The sequence below is a fragment of the Trichechus manatus genome, unplaced genomic scaffold (genome assembly GCF_000243295.1).
Source record: "Trichechus manatus latirostris isolate Lorelei unplaced genomic scaffold, TriManLat1.0 scaffold00177, whole genome shotgun sequence".
In the NCBI taxonomy this organism is placed as follows: domain Eukaryota; kingdom Metazoa; phylum Chordata; class Mammalia; order Sirenia; family Trichechidae; genus Trichechus; species Trichechus manatus.
In genome coordinates, this window is record NW_004444113.1 from 1,624,278 (window position 1) to 1,633,071 (window position 8,794).

Genomic DNA, 8,794 nt, shown 5'->3' on the forward strand with positions numbered 1-8,794 from the left:
CAGGTTGCGCGACCCTCGGCGCGCTGTTGGGGGCGCCCTCCGCGGTGGGCGGCGCGCCAGGGACCGGCCTCGGCAGCCGCGGGGCGCGAAGGCTAGGCTTTCGCTTCTGCCCTCCTCGTTTCCTCCCTTTGGCACTGGGAAACTGCGCGGATCCTTCCCGGGGCTCCTCGCCCCGCCCCAGTTCTCCGCCCCCTCCCCTTAACTGGGGAGCCCCAGCTGGCCGCGCCGGGGAGGAGGCTTGGGCAGCCGGGGCGCGGAGCCGGAGGGGGGCCACGGAGCCACTGGAGACCGACTCGCCCCGCCATGTGACGTTGCCCCCGCCAGCGAACCCCCCGCGTGTCCCGCACCATGCTCCCGCGGGGACGCGGGCGCCGGTCTCTCGCGCCCCAGTCGGCTCAGCATCCCGGCCTCCGCAGGCAGGTAGAGCCGCCGGGGCAGCTCCTGCGCCTCCTCTACTGTACTCTCCTGGTCTGCTCCAAAGAGATCGCAGCGCTCACGGACTTCTCCGGTAAGAGCACCTCCCTCCCGGTGCGCCCTGTGGGGCACGGCCGGGTTGGATTAAAGTTGGGGCGCGCTCATAGCCAATTTTTTTTTTGCCGTGTGTGAGCCCTTGGCATACAGCTGGCTGCGTGCGGGGTAGCGGCAGGAGAGCGCCCCTAGAAAGAAGGGTAGGTAACGTGTTTGGAGTTTCTGGCCCAGCTGTTGACCTCGTCAATTCCCCAGCACCGGGGAGCCGGCTCTGGCGGACGCGGGTCCGCTGGAGGCTCCTTGAGCTGAACCTGCGCCGCGCCCAGGGCTGTAGAGTACACGTGTTGTGGTCTGCGGAGTTGCGTTTGGCTGCGCCCCGGCCAACGTTCTGGGTGCCCATGTAAGGAGACGTGCCCAGGGGACAGCTGACCCGAAGTCTGCGCCGGCAAGCAGGGAGGGACGCTCGTGGGGACCGGGGTCTGGTGGAGATGCGGTGAGAGACGAGGAGGAGAAGCTTACAGGAGAGAGAGGAGTCTCGGGGGCCGTGACTTTACCGCCAAAATGTGCTAGCCTCCCCTCTCCAGTCTCAGCCCCCTTTAAAAGAAATAATGGAGCTTTTCTGCTGGGGATTGAGACCACGTCCCGCAGCTGATCTCAGGTAGCTGTGGGGTTGCAGGTGCCGCGATGGAAAGTGAAAGAAGCTTTTGGGTTGATGACGGCTGTGGAGCAGCGTTCTTTTCGTTAGCGTTGCGATTGCTTAGGATAACAAATGTCCCTACAACTCTCTGTAACAGACCTGGTCTCCCTCTAGCGAAACTGGGGGGCTTCACCTTTCCGCAGCCCAGATCAGCTCAGTCCCGGAAGCAGCTCTGAACCCCAGGCTCCCCTCCTCCAGGGACCTTCTGCCAAGTCCGGCTTTGTAGGGCTCCCGCAGTGCAGGGTCTTTTTTTTTTTGCAATATAATCAGAGTCTCTCCCCAGCCATGTTTGTACAGTAGACTGGTACATGGCAGAGAACACTGACAAGCCAGAAGCTAAGTTGGGCTTCTAGTTTACTTACAGAGAACGTCATTGTTAGCTGAGAACCCTTAGGTCAGAGGTCTTTTGCTTTGAATATTTAATACTAAGGCAGTGTTCCCACGTGGCAAAGGAAGCCAAGATATGCCTGTTTGGCAAGCACATTGCAGCCGTGAAGATCAAGCTCCAGAGGGTCAGGATGTTGTCATAAATGTGCTAGGGAAATGCACTGGGCTTCTCAAGTGCTATTGACTTTTTACTTTAATAGAATTTTCATGACTGCAAGCAAAGTTCGCTGTTTGCTGATTTGAGCTTTGGAGAGCAGTTCTGAACTCAGCCACCTTCTTGCTCTGAGTATGGTGAGGAGAGAATTGAAAGCTGACATCATTCCAACTGAACAAATATCGCTTTAGGTCAACTGTGGTGTAACCACTCGTTTGTTTACACAGATTATAGAAACGCTTAGAGTTTGTTTCTCTAGTGAAGCCATTGTCATACTTGTAGCACCCAATAGGTTACCACACAAGTTTGGAATTGTCTATACTTGGCAACTGTTACGTATGGTAGGCTGGAGCTAGCAAACCAAATCAAACCAACCAAACCAAACCAACCCAGCCCAACCCAACCCAACCCAACCCAACCACACCAACCAAACCAAACCAACCCAACCCAACCCAACCAAAAAAAAAAAAAAAAAAAAAGCCTAATCAATTACTCTGGGGTCGATTCCAACTCATGGCAACCCCACGTGTGTCAGAGTAGAACTGTGCTCCACAGGGTTTTCAATGGCTGTGATCGTTCAGAAATAGATTGCCGGGCCTTTCTTCCAATGTGCCTCTGGGTGGATTCCCAAACTGCCAACCTTTCAGTTGGTAGCCGAGCACTTAACCATTTGCTCCACCCAGGGACTCTCTCAGAGCTATCAGCCAGGCTATATCCTGAGGGAAACGGATGCCTTGATGCATGCACTTAGAAATAACGTAAATGATGACAAGAATTCCTTCTGCTTTCTGTGCGTAAATAAGTCTCAGGGCTTAAAACTACCCAAGCCAGCAGTAGGTGGTGATATTGCCAGGTTGATCCACAGCCAGCCCGCATTTTTCCTCCCAGCAGCGTCGCTCTCTGGAGACTAGGGAGCTGATCCTAGTCTTTTAAAAGTGTCCTTTTATGAGAAGCAAAGAAAAATAACGTCCTCCCAAACCACAGATGCACCCAAGTTTAAACCGAAATTGTATCTAATGTGGAGGTGGGGCAGAAAGATGAAGTCTTCCAAAGGGGGCTAATTTGACTTGAAACTTAATGAACCTTTAGGGACCCCTTAGCCATGTGAACTACAGCATCCAAGAAAATGCCTAAGCTCCAAAGATGAAACCGCCTATGTGTTTGGTTGAACATTTCATTGAAGTAATGGATCCTGATCACGTAACTCCAGACCCCCTACAGTCTCAAAACCCGCTGCCTGCCTTCCTGGGGACAGGCGGTCCTGTTCGTTTTTATGAACTTGGAAGGGTATACAGAAACCCAAGGTCTGTAAAGAGACAGTGGACCCCCCCCACAACCCCCCGCTGAGCCTTACAGCAATATCCCAGGGCTAGAGATCTCCATTTCTAAACAAGGGAAACATCAAAAAAAGGAACACAGGGGGGATTGGAGGGAGGTTGGAACCCCTTTGCCCTGTGAACAAGGGGATTCGGTGAGGCTGAGCTCTCCACCTACGTGAAAGAAAGTGCTGGAATGTCAGGGGTCCCAGCCATTCTCTGCACAGTATGGGACCTGCCAGGAGATTAGCAGAGTTCTGAAAAGTGACTTCAGGCTCTCTCTGCAACTCTTCCTTGAGCCTGTTACTAAAGCTGTCAGCTGGTGTCGTTTTCCTGGGTTATTGATTTTTTTACCCTGGGGATTCCAGCATCAGAGCTCGCTCTTAATAAGCCAGAGGCTGCTTCGCGGCCTCCTCCTCCCCCTCCACGCTCATGACTCGTGCTAATCACCCCCAAGCCTGCTGGGAAACAGGCGCCCGAAACACACCCTTCTCCCTCATCCCTGGAGATGTTGAGATGCTGCCAGGGGCCACTGGGAGGCTATCATCATTGCATTAAAAGCGCATCCCAGGGAAGGCAGGAGAAATTCGCGCAAAATTAGTGCCTCTGATCCTTAATACCGTCTCAGTGTGCTTGGCTGGCCTCCGTTTTCCTCCTTGGGATGGAGTTCTGTTCTGCCTGCTTTCCCAAGTTGAGGATTTGGCCGAGAGGTCCAAATGGATCATTGATTTTTTTAGAGAAGGACAATGTTATACCATCATCTTTTTTGTTCAGAGAGCAAGGCAGGAGTTAGAGCCTGAGGATGAGAGCTGAGAAGCAGCAGCAGTGCCCTGTCGGGTTCCAGCCATCAGAAGCAAAGGATCTCCTACATTTTGCTCTGCCTTGTTGTTGTTAGGTGCCGTTGAGTCGGTTCCAACTCACAGTGACCCTGTAGACAACAGAACGAAACACTGCCCGGTCCTGCGCCACCCTCACAATCGCTGTTAAATGCTTGAGCCCATTGTTGCAGCCACTGTGTCAGTCCATCTTGTTGAGGGTCTTCCTCTTTTTCACTGACCCTCTACTTTACCGAGCGTGATGTCCTTCTCCAAGCACTGGTCCCTCCTGATAACATGTCCAAAGTATATGAGATGTAGTTCAGCCATCCTTGCTTCTAAGGAGCATTTTGGCTATACTTCTTCCAAGACAGATTTGTTGGTTTTTTTGCCCTGCCTTAAAGCGTGGCTTCTTGCTGTGTCTCAGACTTAGCTTGTGATGGTTCCTCTGTTCTTGCTCACTCTTTGGGGTTTCACTCCCTTCTTCTGAGGGTCTCCTCGTTCCCTCTTCTCTCTACTGTCTTTTTCTCCCTTCTCAAAGAAGTTTGGAGTGATCGATGGGATGACAGGCGGGTGTGCGAGGAGGGAAGGAGAGGGTGGGAAATCCTTCTAGTTCCCCCTTGAATTCCTGGAGCACTCCTGACTTCTGACACAGTAGCACCCACCATGTATTTGTGCCTTTGTTTTATCCCAGGACACGTGGTGGGGGATGTGGGGGAGCAGGAGGGAGGGGAGCAGCGGAGGACTGAGGGGCAGCCTTCAAGGTCGTCCTAGTTCTGAAAGGGCCGCAGCCCTCCATGACATCCCGGCATGACAGAAGGGGTTCCCTGGGCTGACACTTTACCCCAGCCATTGGTAACCCAAGAGAGCAGTAAGTGGTATTTGTTACCAGATCAGCTGCAGCTCAGCAAAACAAACCCATCCAAAAAAAAACAAAACAAAAAACAGTTGCTGTGAGTTGACTTATAGTGACCCCATGGGTGTCAGAGTAGAACTGTGCTCCATAGGGTTTTCAGTGGGTGATTTTTGGAAGTACATTGCCAGGCCTTTCTTTCGAGACACCTCTGGGTGGACTTGAACCTCCAGCCTGTCAGTTAGTGGTGAACATGTTAATGTTTGCACCACCCAGGAGCTCCAAACCACAAAACCAGTTGTCTTTGAGTCAATTCCGACTCATGGCTAATTTTCTAAAGTAGATCACCAGGCCTTTCTTCCAAGGCTTCTCTGGATAGACTGGAACTACCAACCCTTTGGTTAACACCTGGGCTCTTTAACTGTTTGTGCCACTCAGAGACTCCTTCCAAACATATCCAAAACCAGTTGCCATCAAGTCAATTCCGACTCATGGTGACCCCATGTGTGCAGAGTAGAAAAGCAGTCCACGGGGTTTTTAGTGACTGTGGCCTTCCAGTAGCAGATTGCTAGGTCTGTCTTCTGAGGAGCCTCTGGGTGGACTCGAACTGCCAACCTTTTAGTTAGTATTAAACCGATTGTGCCATCCAGAAACTCCTCCACACACATCCCCTATTCATTGGCTGAGAATTTAAGACTGTGGAAATGTAGTGGTTCAGTTGACCGTGGGAGCCTAGGATGGGAGCTAGGCCCTGGATGGGGACACAGTTGTCCATCGGGAGGGGTTGAACCTGCCCATTCTGCTAAGGTGAGCAATACATCCTAACCCTAGCTGCACACTGCAGTCAGTTGGGGAGTTTAAAAAACATTTGGATGCTTAGGCCTCACCCCAGGGACCCTGCTTTAATTGGCCCCGGGGAGGGTCAGGCATTGATTTCTTCTTTCAAACTTCCAGACGATTCGAATATGCAGTTTTAATCGAGAACCTCTGTGCTGGAGTTCAGAAGGAAGGGCTAATACTTGCCAGTACTTCATTTCACCCAGGCGCACACAGGCCTGACTGGGTGACCCTTGTCTTGGTTACCTAGTGCTACTGTAACAGAGCGCAGCTGCTCACCAAAAGGTCGGCAGTTTGAATCCACCAGCCGCTCCCTGGAAATTCTGTGGGGCAGATCTACGCTGTCCTATAGGGTTGCTGTGAGTCAGAATTGACCCCACGGCAACGGGTTTGGTTTATGGTGGTTAAGGAGCCCTGGTGGTGCAATGGTTAAGAGCTCGGCTGCTAACCAAAAGGTTGGCAGTTTGAATCCACCAGCCGCTCCCTGGAAACCCTATGGGGCAGCTCTGCTCTGTCCTGTAGGGTCGCTATGAGTTGGAATTGGCTCCCCAGCAAGCGGGTGGTTCTAAAGAACGGAAATTAATTTTCTTACAGTTCAGGGGGCTGGAAGTTTGGGTTCAGGGTGCTGCTCCTAGGGAACCTCTCTCTTGGCTCTGGGGGAAATCTGTCTCTTTTGGTTTCACTTCCTCTGTCCCTTGGTGACCTCCATTTGTCTTTCCTCCATTTGTGCTCGCTTCTCTCTGTCTCGTCTGCTCTTTTTATAGCTCAAAAGTTATTAAGTCCATAATCTATAAGAAACTCCAACACCTCTACAACAAAAAGACAAATAATCCTATTAAAAAGTGGGCAAAGGAAATGAACAGACACTTTACCAAAGAAGACATTCAAATGGCCAACAGACACATGAGGAAATGCTCGCGATCACTAGCCATTAGAGAAATGCAAATTAAAACCACAATGAGATACCATCTCACCCCGGCATCACTGGCACGAATCAAAAACACTGGAAAGAACAAATGTTGGAGGGTCTGCGGGGAGATTGGAACTCTTATGCCCTGCTGGTGGGAATGCAAAATGATACAACCATTTTGGAAAATGATATGACGCTTTCTCAGAAAACTAGAAATAGACGTACCATTCGATCCAGCAATCCCACTCCTAGGAATATATCCTAGAGAAATAAGAGTCGTGACTCGAATGGACATATGCACACCTATGTTCATGGCAGCATTGTTCACAATAGCAAAACAATGGAAACAACCTAGATGCCCATCAACAGATGAATGGATAAACAAACTATGGTACATACACACAATGGAGTACTGTGCAACGAGAAAGAACAACAATGAATCTGTGAACCATCTCATAACATGGATGAAACTGGAGGACATTATGCTGGGTGAAATAAGTCAATCACAAAAGGACAAATATTGTATGAGACCTCCATTGTAAAAACCCATGAAAAAGTTCACACACAAAATGTAACAATCTTTGTTGGTTACCAGGGATGGGAGGGGTGGGGGGGTGGAATACTAAATAGGCAATAGATAAGTGGTATCTTGGGTGAAGGGTGAGACAGTACACAATACAGGGGAAACCAGCACAACTTGTACAAGGAAAGGTCATGGAAGCCCCCTAGACACATCCAGACTCCCTGAGGGACTGAACTGCTGGGCGGAGGGCTGTGGGGACCATCTGGCTCAGCTGGCATAGCACAGTTTATGGGGACGGTGTTCTGCATTCTGCCTTGGTGGGTGGTGTCTGGGGTCTTGGAGGCCTGTGGGCGGCCGTCTGGGGTGCTCCGCTGGTCTCATCCCTTTGGGAGCGGGCTAGAGTGAGGGGAGCGGGATGTGGAGAGGGGATTGGTCTGAAGGACTGGTGGACCGCAGCTGCCGGGGCCTCCACCGGACTGCGTCCAGTGCAGCTGGATGGTGCCCGGCTGCCACTGCTGGCTGCTCTGGCCGGGATAGCAGCAGGGGGTTCTGGACGGAGCTGGAGAGGGATGTGGAACATAATTCTAGCTCACAGAGGGAAGACCGGATTTGCTGGCCTGGGGGAGACTGGGGAGGCCCTGAGAGTGTGGCCCCCAGACACCCTTTTGGCTCGGTGGTGGGGTTATCTCCAGGGTTCACCATTCGGCCTGGGAGTGGACAGCCCCGTAAAACCAAATGGGACTGATGAGATACAGTAGTCGGTGATGGGGCACGGGGGGCGGGGGGCGGATGGGGAGGCTGGTGGTGGGGAGCCCAGGGTTGAGTAGGGATATTGTTGATGTGTTGTGAGATTGCTGACCATCGTCATGGGGCAGCATGTGTAGTAACTGTTAAATGAGAGACTGTTTTGTTCTGTGGGCCTTCATCTTGGGTGAGAGTGGCAGCGCAATTGGAGGAGTGTGCTGGGTGTCGCTGAGCTGTGCATGTAGAGATTTTTGAGGGGGTGTGTCTTTGGCTCTGTGTATTTTCACCAAAAAGAGGGGTTGAGAGGTTAGAGGGTTGGCGCGTTGTGGGGTTGTTGACCGGTGTCGTGGAACAGTATGTGTGCTGCTGTTCCGTGGGAGGCTGTTTGTTCTGTGGGCCTTCACCTGAAGTGCAGTAAAAAAAAGAAAAAAAAAAGTCGTTAAGTCTAAGACACGCCTCACACTGATGGCTCATTAACATAACAAAGAAAATCCTATTCCCGAATGAGATTACATCCCCAGGTGTAAACCCCAAACCAAACCCGTTGCCGGGGAGTGGATTCTGACTCATAGTGACCCTATAGGACAGAGTAGAGCTGCCCCGTCGGGTTTCCAAGGAGCAGTTGGTGGATTCAGATGGCTGACCTTTTGGTGAGCAGCTACCAGGGCTCCTCCACAGGTATAGGGGTTAGGATTCCAATACTTATTTTTGGAGGAGACAATTCAATCCGTAACACTCCCTTTCTCCCTACCGCAGGGCTTCCCACCAGAGAGAACAGGGCGGTACTTTCCCAGCTAGCAGGTGGTCACAGCCTCCCCAACAGACACACACCCACGCACACCGCTGTGTTTTATTACGCCTTAGTCACATCGTCCTTTTATTCAGGGGTTGTGTCTTCACGTTCAAACATTTTACGGAGTGAAAAGTCAGCTCGTAACCAAGAAAAACAAACTGAGCATCTGAAGGAGTTGTCCAGCCACCACGGGAGAAAGAGGCGAAGAACAAGCGTCTGGAAGTGCTCGTCTGTTGCCATGGAAAGTACCTACATCTGAAAAATGTTACACAGCCTCCTTTTGTAGCAGAGACGAGG